This window comes from Taudactylus pleione, unplaced genomic scaffold, assembly GCF_031769625.1.
Source record: "Taudactylus pleione unplaced genomic scaffold, aTauple2 ptg000134l, whole genome shotgun sequence".
Classification (NCBI taxonomy): domain Eukaryota; kingdom Metazoa; phylum Chordata; class Amphibia; order Anura; family Myobatrachidae; genus Taudactylus; species Taudactylus pleione.
Window position 1 is genome coordinate 5,619,440 of NW_028284536.1, and position 12,801 is coordinate 5,632,240.

General features: G+C 34.9%; 2 non-coding genes across 2 annotated transcripts; both read right to left on the reverse strand.

Annotated features, from left to right (window-relative positions):
- Window positions 1-6,259: 6,259 nt before the first annotated feature.
- On the reverse strand, window positions 6,260-6,333 carry TRNAN-GUU (transfer RNA asparagine (anticodon GUU)). Its single transcript has one exon. It is a non-coding gene; the product is annotated as a tRNA-Asn (tRNA).
- A 1,800-nt stretch (window positions 6,334-8,133) lies between these two features.
- TRNAN-GUU (transfer RNA asparagine (anticodon GUU)) lies at window positions 8,134-8,207 on the reverse strand. The gene has a single exon. It is a non-coding gene; the product is annotated as a tRNA-Asn (tRNA).
- Window positions 8,208-12,801: the final 4,594 nt, after the last annotated feature.

Here is a 12,801-nt window from a genome sequence, read left to right on the forward strand (position 1 = left end):
TCGATGGATCGAAACCATCCTCTGCTATGTGCTATTTTCATTTATCACATCTAAAATTGGGATTGCTATTTTGACTTTTTTGGTCTTTGCTTATAGTAGAAAATCTATTATCATCTTAACTCATTTTAATCGTATTTTGACAGAAGTGCTGTAGCAAAAAATCCACATAATGTCTTTACTTTACCCTATTACTTCTATGGTTATTGAGAAAAACAAACTACATTGACTCCAGAAGAGCAAATCAGGTGATCTAACAAGTAATTTATCAAAATCATCTTTCCAGCTTACACTTTGGTGATGCAATAAGACAATGATTTTGTAAGAAAAATCTTCACACTTCAAAAAGTTTTTCTTAATTCCTTACCTTTGCACTGATAAGATAACACCTGGTTTTAACATAACACAGGCTTCCACTTAAAAATGCTGCTAGGTTGCATTCTGCTGATTAGATATAACCAGGAACAACATTAACCTTCAGGTATTTTCTAAATGTTGAATAAATTGGCTTAAATCAAATTAAATTCACTTTACAGATAATTGTTTCAGAGAAAGTCTTGAACCCTAACATAAAATAGGTAGTTTGACATGTTGACTTCTCTACCTAAAATTCCCCAAAATTTGACTAATAGAAGATTCTCGTCCCTTGGTGGGATTGAACCACCAATATTCCAATTAATAGCCAAACGTGATAACCAATTGCGCCACAGAGACCCTATATGAGACATAAACAAACAACAGCTAAGAAACATTGATCTGGAAAGTTTCCTTGCCAAAGTTTATAAAGTCTCTAATCTGGACAGTTATTTTTTGATTTTTCGTTAATTAAAAGGAACACATTGCCATGTTCTTGTGATGAATCAACCCTTCTTGAGTTCTAAGCACTTCCATGAGCAGCAGAGTGGAGCAGCGGAAGTCTGCTGGGCCCATACCCCAGAGGTCGATGGATCGAAACCATCCTCTGCTATGTGCTATTTTCATTTATCAAATCTAAAATTGGGATTGCTATTTTGACTTTTTTGGTCTTTGCTTATAGTAGAAAATCCATTTTCATCTTAACTCATTTTAATCGTATTTTGACAGAAGTGCTGTAGCAAAAAATCCACATAATGTCTTTAATTTACCCTATTACTTCTATGGTTATTGAGAAAAACAAACTACATTGACTCCAGAAGAGCAAATCAGGTGATCTAACTAGTAATTTATCAAAATCATCTTTCCAGCTTACACTTTGGTGATGCAATAAGACAATGATTTTGTAAGAAAAATCTTCACACTTCAAAAAGTTTTTCTTAATTCCTTACCTTTGTACTGATAAGATAACACCTGGTTTTAACATAACACAGGCTTCCACTTAAAAATGCTGCTAGGTTGCATTCTGCTGATTAGATATCACCAGGAACAACATTAACCTTCAGGTATTTTCTAAATGTTGAATAAATTGGCTTAAATCAAATTAAACTCACTTTAGAGATAATTGTTTCAGAGAAAGTCTTGAACCATACTATAAAATAGGTAGTTTGACATGTTGACTTCTCTACCTAAAAATCCCCAAAACTTGATTAAAAGAAGATTCTCGTCCCTGGGTGGGATTGAACCACCAATATTCCAATTAATAGCCAAACGTGCTAACCAATTGCGCCACAGAGACCCTATATGAGACATAAACAAACAGCAGCTAAGAAACATTGATCTGGAAAGTTTCCTTGCCAAAGTTTATAAAGTCTCTAATCTGGACAGTTATTTTAGGATTTTTCATTAATTAAAAGGAACACATTGCCATGTTCTTGTCATGAATCAACCCTTCTTGAGTTCTAAGCACTTCCTTGAGCAGCAGAGTGGCACAGCAGAAGCGTGCTGGGCCCATAACCCAGAGGTCGTTGGATCGAAACCATCCTCTGCTATGTGCTATTTTCATTTATCAAATCTAAAATTGGGATTGCTATTTTGACTTTTTTGGTCTTTGCTTATAGTAGAAAATCCATTATCATCTTAACTCATTTAAATCGTATTTTGACAGAAGTGCTGTAGCAAAAAATCCACATAATGTCTTTACTTTACCCTATTACTTCTATGGTTATTGAGAAAAACAAACTACATTGACTCCAGAAGAGCAAATCAGGTGTTCTAACAAGTAATTTATCAAAATCATCTTTCCAGCTTACACTTTGGTGATGCAATAAGACAATGATTTTGTAAGAAAAATCTTCACACTTCAAAAAGTTGTTCTTAATTCCTTACCTTTGTACTGATAAGATAACACCTGGTTATAACATAACACAGGCTTCCACTTAAAAATGCTGCTAGGTTGCATTCTGCTGATTAGATATAACCAGGAACAACATTTACCTTCAGGTATTTTCTAAATGTTGAATAAATTGGTTTAAATCAAATTATACTCACTTTAGAGATAATTGTTTCAGAGAAAGTCTTGAACCCTAACATAAAATAGGTAGTTTGACATGTTGACTTCTCTACCTAAAATTCCCCAAAATTTGAATAAATAGAAGATTCTCGTCCCTGGGGGGGATTGAACCACCAACCTTCCGGTTAACAGCCAAACACGCTAACCAATTGCGCCACAGAGACCCTATGTGAGACTTAAACAAACAACTGCTAAGAAAGATTGATCTGGAAAGTTTCCTTGCCAAAGTTTATAAAGTCTATAATCTGGACAGTTATTTTAGGATTTTTCGCTAATTAAAAGGAACACATTGCCATGTTCTTGTGATGAATCAACCCTTCTTGAGTTCTAAGCACTTCCATGAGCAGCAGAGTGGCGCAGCGGAAGCGTGCTGGGCCCATAACCCAGAGGTCGTTGGATCGAAACCATCCTCTGCTATGTGCTATTTTCATTTATCAAATCTAAAATTGGGATGGCTATTTTGACTTTTTTGGTCTTTGCTTATAGTAGAAAATCCATTATCATCTTAACTCATTTAATTCGTATTTTGACAGAAGTGCTGTAGCAAAAAATCCACATAATGTCTTTACTTTACCCTATTACTTCTATGGTTATTGAGAAAAACAAACTACATTGAATCCAGAAGAGCAAATCAGGTGTTCTAACAAGTAATTTATCAAAATCATCTTTCCAGCTTACACTTTGGTGATGCAAAAAGACAATGATTTTGAAAGAAAAATCTTCAAACTTCAAAAAGTTTTTCTTAATTCCTTACCTTTGTACTGATAAGATAACACCTGGTTATAACATAACACAGGCTTCCACTTAAAAATGCTGCTAGGTTGCATTCTGCTGATTAGATATAACCAGGAACAACATTTACCTTCAGGTATTTTCTAAATGTTGAATAAATTGGCTTAAATCAAATTAAACTCACTTTAGAGATAATTGTTTCAGAGAAAGTCTTGAACCCTAACATAAAATAGGTAGTTTGACATGTTGACTTTTCTACCTAAAATTCCCCAAAATTTGACTAATAGAATATTCTCGTCCCTGGGTGGGATTGAACCACCAACATTCCAGTTAACAGCCGAACGCGCTAACCAATTGCGCCACAGAGACCCTATATGAGACATAAACAAACAACAGCTAAGAAACATTGATCTGGAAAGTTTCCTTGCCAAAGTTTATAAAGTCTCTAATCTGGACAGTTATTTTAGGATTTTTCGTTAATTAAAAGGAACACATTGCCATGTTCTTGTGATGAATCAACCCTTCTTGAGTTCTAAGCACTTCCATGAGCAGCAGAGTGGCGCAGCGGAAGCGTGCTAGGCCCATAACCCAGAGGTCGATGGATTGAAACCATCCTCTGCTATGTGCTATTTTCATTTATCAAATCTAAAATTGGGATTGCTATTTTGACTTTTTTGGTCTTTGCTTATAGTAGAAAATCCATTATCATCTTAACTCATTTTAATCGTATTTTGACAGAAGTGCTGTAGCAAAAAATCCACATAATGTCTTTACTTTACCCTATTACTTCTATGGTTATTGAGAAAAACAAAAAACATTGACTCCAGAAGAGCAAATCAGGTGTTCTAACAAGTAATTTATCAAAATCATCTTTCCAGCTTACACTTTGGTGATGCAATAAGACAATGATTTTGTAAGAAAAATCTTCACACTTCAAAAAGTTTTTCTTAATTCCTTACCTTTGCACTGATAAGATAACACCTGGTTTTAACATAACACAGGCTTCCACTTAATAATGCTGATAGGTTGCATTCTGCTGATTAGATATAACCAGGAACAACATTAACCTTCAGGTATTTTCTAAATGTTCTATAAATTGGCTTAAATCAAATTAAACTCACTTTAGAGATAATTGTTTCAGAGAAAGTCTTGAACCCTAACATAAAATAGGTAGTTTGACATGTTGACTTCTCTACCTAAAATTCCTCAAAATTTGACTAATAGAAGATCCTCGTCCCTGGGTGGGATTGAACCACCAATATTCCAATTAATAGCCAAACGTGCTAACCAATTGCGCCACAGAGACCCTATATGAGACATAAACAAACAACAGCTAAGAAAGATTGATCTGGAAAGTTTCCTTGCCAAAGTTTATAAAGTCTCTAATCTGGACAGTTATTTTAGGATTTTTCGTTAATTAAAAGGAACACATTGCCATGTTCTTGTGATGAATCAACCCTTCTTGAGTTCTAAGCACTTCCATGAGCAGCAGAGTGGCGCAGCGGAAGCGTGCTGGGCCCATAACACAGAGGTCAATGGATCAAAACCATCCTCTGCTTTGTGCTATTTTCATTTTTCAAATCTAAAATTGGGATTTCTATTTTGACTTTGTGGTCTTTGCTTATATTAGAAAATCCATTATCATCTTAACTCATTTTTATCGTATTTTGACAGAAGTGCTGTAGCAAAAAATCCACATAATGTCTTTACTTTACCCTATTACTTCTATGGTTATTGAGAAAAACAAACTACATTGACTCCAGAAGAGCAAATCAGGTGTTCTAACAAGTAATTTATCAAAATCATCTTTCCAGCTTACACTTTGGTGATTCAATAAGACAATGATTTTGTAAGAAAAATCTTCACACTTCAACAAGTTTTTCGTAATTCCTTACCTTTGTACTGATAAGATAACACCTGGTTTTAACATAACACAGGCTTCCACTTAAAAATGCTGCTAGGCTGCATTGTGCTGATTAGATATCACCTGAAACAACATTTACCTTCAGGTATTTTCTAAATGTTGAATAAATTGGCTTAAATCAAATTAAACTCACTTTAGAGATAATTGTTTCAGAGAAAGTCTTGAACCCTTCCTTAAAATAGGTAGTTTGACATGTTGACTTCTCTACCTAAAAATCCCCAAAACTTGATTAAAAGAAGATTCTCGTCCCTGGGTGGGATTGAACCACCAACATTCCAGTTAACAGCCGAATGTGCTAACCAATTGCGCCACAGAAACCCTATATGAGACATAAACAAACAACAGCTAAGAAACATTGATCTGGAAAGTTTCCTTGCCAAAGTTTATAAAGTCTCTAATCTGGACAGTTATTTTAGGATTTTTCGTTAATTAAAAGGAACACATTGCCATGTTCTTGTCATGAATCAACCCTTCTTGAGTTCTAAGCACTTCCATGAGCAGCAGAGTGGAGCAGCGGAAGTGTGCTGGGCCCATAACCCAGAGGTCGATGGATCGAAACCATCCTCTACTATGTGCTATTTTCATTTATCAAATCTAAAATTGGGATTGCTATTTTGACTTTTTTGGTCTTTGCTTATAGTAGAAAATCCATTTTCATCTTAACTCATTTTAATCGTATTTTGACAGAAGTGCTGTAGCAAAAAATCCACATAATGTCTTTAATTTACCCTATTACTTCTATGGTTATTGAGAAAAACAAACTACATTGACTCCAGAAGAGCAAATCAGGTGATCTAACAAGTAATTTATCAAAATCATCTTTCCAGCTTACACTTTGGTGATGCAATAAGACAATGATTTTGTAAGAAAAATCTTCACACTTCAAAAAGTTTTTCTTAATTCCTTACCTTTGTACTGATAAGATAACACCTGGTTTTAACATAACACAGGCTTCCACTTAAAAATGCTGCTAGGTTGCATTCTGCTGATTAGATATCACCAGGAACAACATTAACCTTCAGGTATTTTCTAAATGTTGAATAAATTGGCTTAAATCAAATTAAACTCACTTTAGAGATAATTGTTTCAGAGAAAGTCTTGAACCATACTATAAAATAGGTAGTTAGACATGTTGACTTCTCTACCTAAAATTCCCCAAAATTTGACTAATAGAAGATTCTCGTCCCTGGGTGGGATTGAACCACCAACCTTACGGTTAACAGCCGAACGCGCTAACCAATTGCGCCACAGAGACCCTATGTGAGACATAAACAAACAGCAGCTAAGAAACATTGATCTGGAAAGTTTCCTTGCCAAAGTTTATAAAGTCTCTAATCTGGACAGTTATTTTAGGATTTTTCGTTAATTAAAAGGAACACATTGCCATGTTCTTGTCATGAATCAACCCTTCTTGAGTTCTAAGCACTTCCTTGAGCAGCAGAGTGGCGCAGCGGAAGCGTGCTGGGCCCATAACCCAGAGGTCGTTGGATCGAAACCATCCTCTGCTATGTGCTATTTTCATTTATCAAATCTAAAATTGGGATTGCTATTTTGACTTTTTTGGTCTTTGCTTATAGTAGAAAATCCATTATCATCTTAACTCATTTAAATCGTATTTTGACAGAAGTGCTGTAGCAAAAAATCCACATAATGTCTTTACTTTACCCTATTACTTCTATGGTTATTGAGAAAAACAAACTACATTGACTCCAGAAGAGCAAATCAGGTGTTCTAACAAGTAATTTATCAAAATCATCTTTCCAGCTTACACTTTGGTGATGCAATAAGACAATGATTTTGTAAGAAAAATCTTCACACTTCAAAAAGTTGTTCTTAATTCCTTACCTTTGTACTGATAAGATAACACCTGGTTATAACATAACACAGGCTTCCACTTAAAAATGCTGCTAGGTTGCATTCTGCTGATTAGATATAACCAGGAACAACATTTACCTTCAGGTATTTTCTAAATGTTGAATAAATTGGTTTAAATCAAATTATACTCACTTTAGAGATAATTGTTTCAGAGAAAGTCTTGAACCCTAACATAAAATAGGTAGTTTGACATGTTGACTTCTCTACCTAAAATTCCCCAAAATTTGACTAATAGAAGATTCTCGTCCCTGGGGGGGATTGAACCACCAACCTTCCGGTTAACAGCCAAATACGCTAACCAATTGCGCCACAGAGACCCTATGTGAGACTTAATCAAACAACTGCTAAGAAAGATTGATCTGGAAAGTTTCCTTGCCAAAGTTTATAAAGTCTCTAATCTGGACAGTTATTTTAGGATTTTTCGCTAATTAAAAGGAACACATTGCCATGTTCTTGTGATGAATCAACCCTTCTTGAGTTCTAAGCACTTCCATGAGCAGCAGAGTGGGGCAGCGGAAGCGTGCTGGGCCCATAACCCAGAGGTCGTTGGATCGAAACCATCCTCTGCTATGTGCTATTTTCATTTATCAAATCTAAAATTGGGATTGCTATTTTGACTTTTTTGGTCTTTGCTTATAGTAGAAAATCCATTATCATCTTAACTCATTTAATTCGTATTTTGACAGAAGTGCTGTAGCAAAAAATCCACATAATGTCTTTACTTTACCCTATTACTTCTATGGTTATTGAGAAAAACAAACTACATTGAATCCAGAAGAGCAAATCAGGTGTTCTAACAAGTAATTTATCAAAATCATCTTTCCAACTTACACATTGGTGATGCAAAAAGACAATGATTTTGAAAGAAAAATCTTCAAACTTCAAAAAGTTTTTCTTAATTCCTTACCTTTGTACTGATAAGATAACACCTGGTTATAACATAACACAAGCTTTCACTTAAAAATGCTGCTAGGTTGCATTCTGCTGATTAGATATCACCAGGAACAACATTAACCTTCAGGTATTTTCTAATTGTTGAATAAATTGGCTTAAATCAAATTAAACTCACTTTAGAGTTAATTGTTTCAGAGAAAGTCTTGAACCCTACCATAAAATAGGTAGTTAGACATGTTGACTTCTCTACCTAAAATTCCCCAAAATTTGACTAATAGAAGATTCTCGTCCCTGGGTGGGATTGAACCACCAACCTTACGGTTAACAGCCGAACGCGCTAACCAATTGCGCCACAGAGACCCTATGTGAGACATAAACTAACAACAGCTAAGAAACATTGATCTGGAAAGTTTCCTTGCCAAAGTTTATAAAGTCTCTAATCTGGACAGTTATTTTAGGATTTTTCGCTAATTAAAAGGAACACATTGCCATGTTCTTGTGATGAATCAACCCTTCTTGAGTTCTAAGCACTTCCATGAGCAGCAGAATGGCGCAGCGGAAGTGTGCTGGGCCCATAACCCAGAGGTCGTTGGATCGAAACCATCCTCTGCTATGTGCTATTTTCATTTATCAAATCTAAAATTGGGATTGCTATTTTGACTTTTTTGGTCTTTGCTTATAGTAGAAAATCCATTATCATCTTAACTCATTTAATTCGTATTTTGACAGAAGTGCTGTAGCAAAAAATCCACATAATGTCTTTACTTTACCCTATTACTTCTATGGTTATTGAGAAAAACAAACTACATTGACTCCAGAAGAGCAAATCAGGTGGACTATCAAGTAATTTATCAAAATCATCTTTCCAGCTTACACTTTGGTGATGCAATAAGACAATGATTTTGTAAGAAAAATCTTCACACTTCAAAAAGTTTTTCTTAATTCCTTACCTTTGTACTGATAAGATAACACCTGTTTATAACATAACACAGGCTTCCACTTAAAAATGCTGCTAGGTTGCATTCTGCTGATTAGATAAAACCAGGAACAACATTTACCTTCAGGTATTTTCTAAATGTTGAATAAATTGGCTTAAATCAAATTAAACTCACTTTAGAGATAATTGTTTCAGAGAAAGTCTTGAACCCTAACATAAAATAGGTAGTTTGACATGTTGACTTCTCTACCTAAAATTCCCCAAAATTTGACTAATAGAATATTCTCGTCCCTGGGTGGGATTGAACCACCAACATTCCAGTTAACAGCCGAACGCGCTAACCAATTGCGCCACAGAGACCCTATATGAGACATAAACAAGCAACAGCTAAGAAACATTGATCTGGAAAGTTTACTTGCCAAAGTTTATAAAGTCTCTAATTTGGACAGTTATTTTAGGATTTTTCGTTAATTAAAAGGAACACATTGCCATGTTCTTGTGATGAATCAACCCTTCTTGAGTTCTAAGCACTTCCATAAGCAGCAGAGTGGTGCAGCGGAAGCGTGCTAGGCCCATAACCCAGAGGTCGATGGATCGAAACCATCCTCTGCTATGTGCTATTTTCATTTATCACATCTAAAATTGGGATTGCTATTTTGACTTTTTTGGTCTTTGCTTATAGTAGAAAATCTATTATCATCTTAACTCATTTTAATCGTATTTTGACAGAAGTGCTGTAGCAAAAAATCCACATAATGTCTTTACTTTACCCTATTACTTCTATGGTTATTGAGAAAAACAAACTACATTGACTCCAGAAGAGCAAATCAGGTGATCTAACAAGTAATTTATCAAAATCATCTTTCCAGCTTACACTTTGGTGATGCAATAAGACAATGATTTTGTAAGAAAAATCTTCACACTTCAAAAAGTTTTTCTTAATTCCTTACCTTTGCACTGATAAGATAACACCTGGTTTTAACATAACACAGGCTTCCACTTAAAAATGCTGCTAGGTTGCATTCTGCTGATTAGATATAACCAGGAACAACATTAACCTTCAGGTATTTTCTAAATGTTGAATAAATTGGCTTAAATCAAATTAAATTCACTTTAGAGATAATTGTTTCAGAGAAAGTCTTGAACCCTAACATAAAATAGGTAGTTTGACATGTTGACTTCTCTACCTAAAATTCCCCAAAATTTGACTAATAGAAGATTCTCGTCCCTGGGTGGGATTGAACCACCAATATTCCAATTAATAGCCAAACATGCTAACCAATTGCGCCACAGAGACCCTATATGAGACATAAACAAACAACAGCTAAGAAACATTGATCTGGAAAGTTTCCTTGCCAAAGTTTATAAAGTCTCTAATCTGGACAGTTATTTTTTGATTTTTCGTTAATTAAAAGGAACACATTGCCATGTTCTTGTGATGAATCAACCCTTCTTGAGTTCTAAGCACTTCCATGAGCAGCAGAGTGGCGCAGCGGAAGCGTGCTGGGCCCATAACACAGAGGTCAATGGATCGAAACCATCCTCTGCTTTGTGCTATTTTCATTTTTCAAATCTAAAATTGGGATTTCTATTTTGACTTTGTGGTCTTTGCTTATAGTAGAAAATACATTATCATCTTAACTCATTTTAATCGTATTTTGACAGAAGTGCTGTAGCAAAAAATCCACATAATGTCTTTACTTTACCCTATTACTTCTATGGTTATTGAGAAAAACAAACTACATTGACTCCAGAAGAGCAAAATCAGGTGTTCTAACAAGTAATTTATCAAAATCATCTTTCCAGCTTACACTTTGGTGATTCAATAAGACAATGATTTTGTAAGAAAAATCTTCACACTTCAACAAGTTTTTCGTAATTCCTTACCTTTGTACTGATAAGAAAACACCTGGTTTTAACATAACACAGGCTTCCACTTAAAAATGCTGCTAGGCTGCATTGTGCTGATTAGATATAACCTGAAACAACATTTACCTTCAGGTATTTTCTAAATGTTGAATAAATTGGCTTAAATCAAATTAAACTCACTTTAGAGATAATTGTTTCAGAGAAAGTCTTGAACCCTTCCTTAAAATAGGTAGTTTGACATGTTGACTTCTCTACCTAAAAATCCCCAAAACTTGATTAAAAGAAGATTCTCGTCCCTGGGTGGGATTGAACCACCAACATTCCAGTTAACAGCCGAATGTGCTAACCAATTGCGCCACAGAAACCCTATATGAGACATAAACAAACAACAGCTAAGAAACATTGATCTGGAAAGTTTCCTTGCCAAAGTTTATAAAGTCTCTAATCTGGACAGTTATTTTAGGATTTTTCGTTAATTAAAAGGAACACATTGCCATGTTCTTGTCATGAATCAACCCTTCTTGAGTTCTAAGCACTTCCATGAGCAGCAGAGTGGAGCAGCGGAAGTGTGCTGGGCCCATAACCCAGAGGTCGATGGATCGAAACCATCCTCTGCTATGTGCTATTTTCATTTATCAAATCTAAAATTGGGATTGCTATTTTGACTTTTTTGGTCTTTGCTTATAGTAGAAAATCCATTTTCATCTTAACTCATTTTAATCGTATTTTGACAGAAGTGCTGTAGCAAAAAATCCACATAATGTCTTTAATTTACCCTATTACTTCTATGGTTATTGAGAAAAACAAACTACATTGACTCCAGAAGAGCAAATCAGGTGATCTAACAAGTAATTTATCAAAATCATCTTTCCAGCTTACACTTTGGTGATGCAATAAGACAATGATTTTGTAAGAAAAATCTTCACACTTCAAAAAGTTTTTCTTAATTCCTTACCTTTGTACTGATAAGATAACACCTGGTTTTAACATAACACAGGCTTCCACTTAAAAATGCTGCTAGGTTGCATTCTGCTGATTAGATATCACCAGGAACAACATTAACCTTCAGGTATTTTCTAAATGTTGAATAAATTGGCTTAAATCAAATTAAACTCACTTTAGAGATAATTGTTTCAGAGAAAGTCTTGAACCATACTATAAAATAGGTAGTTTGACATGTTGACTTCTCTACCTAAAAATCCCCAAAACTTGATTAAAAGAAGATTCTCGTCCCTGGGTGGGATTGAACCACCAATATTCCAATTAATAGCCAAACGTGCTAACCAATTGCGCCACAGAGACCCTATATGAGACATAAACAAACAGCAGCTAAGAAACATTGATCTGGAAAGTTTCCTTGCCAAAGTTTATAAAGTCTCTAATCTGGACAGTTATTTTAGGATATTTCGTTAATTAAAAGGAACACATTGCCATGTTCTTGTCATGAATCAACCCTTCTTGAGTTCTAAGCACTTCCTTGAGCAGCAGAGTGGCACAGCGGAAGCGTGCTGGGCCCATAACCCAGAGGTCGTTGGATCGAAACCATCCTCTGCTATGTGCTATTTTCATTTATCAAATCTAAAATTGGGATTGCTATTTTGACTTTTTTGGTCTTTGCTTATAGTAGAAAATCCATTATCATCTTAACTCATTTAAATCGTATTTTGACAGAAGTGCTGTAGCAAAAAATCCACATAATGTCTTTACTTTACCCTATTACTTCTATGGTTATTGAGAAAAACAAACTACATTGACTCCAGAAGAGCAAATCAGGTGTTCTAACAAGTAATTTATCAAAATCATCTTTCCAGCTTACACTTTGGTGATGCAATAAGACAATGATTTTGTAAGAAAAATCTTCACACTTCAAAAAGTTGTTCTTAATTCCTTACCTTTGTACTGATAAGATAACACCTGGTTATAACATAACACAGGCTTCCACTTAAAAATGCTGCTAGGTTGCATTCTGCTGATTAGATATAACCAGGAACAACATTTACCTTCAGGTATTTTCTAAATGTTGAATAAATTGGTTTAAATCAAATTATACTCACTTTAGAGATAATTGTTTCAGAGAAAGTCTTGAACCCTAACATAAAATAGGTAGTTTTACATGTTGACTTCTCTACCTAAAATTCCCCAAAATTT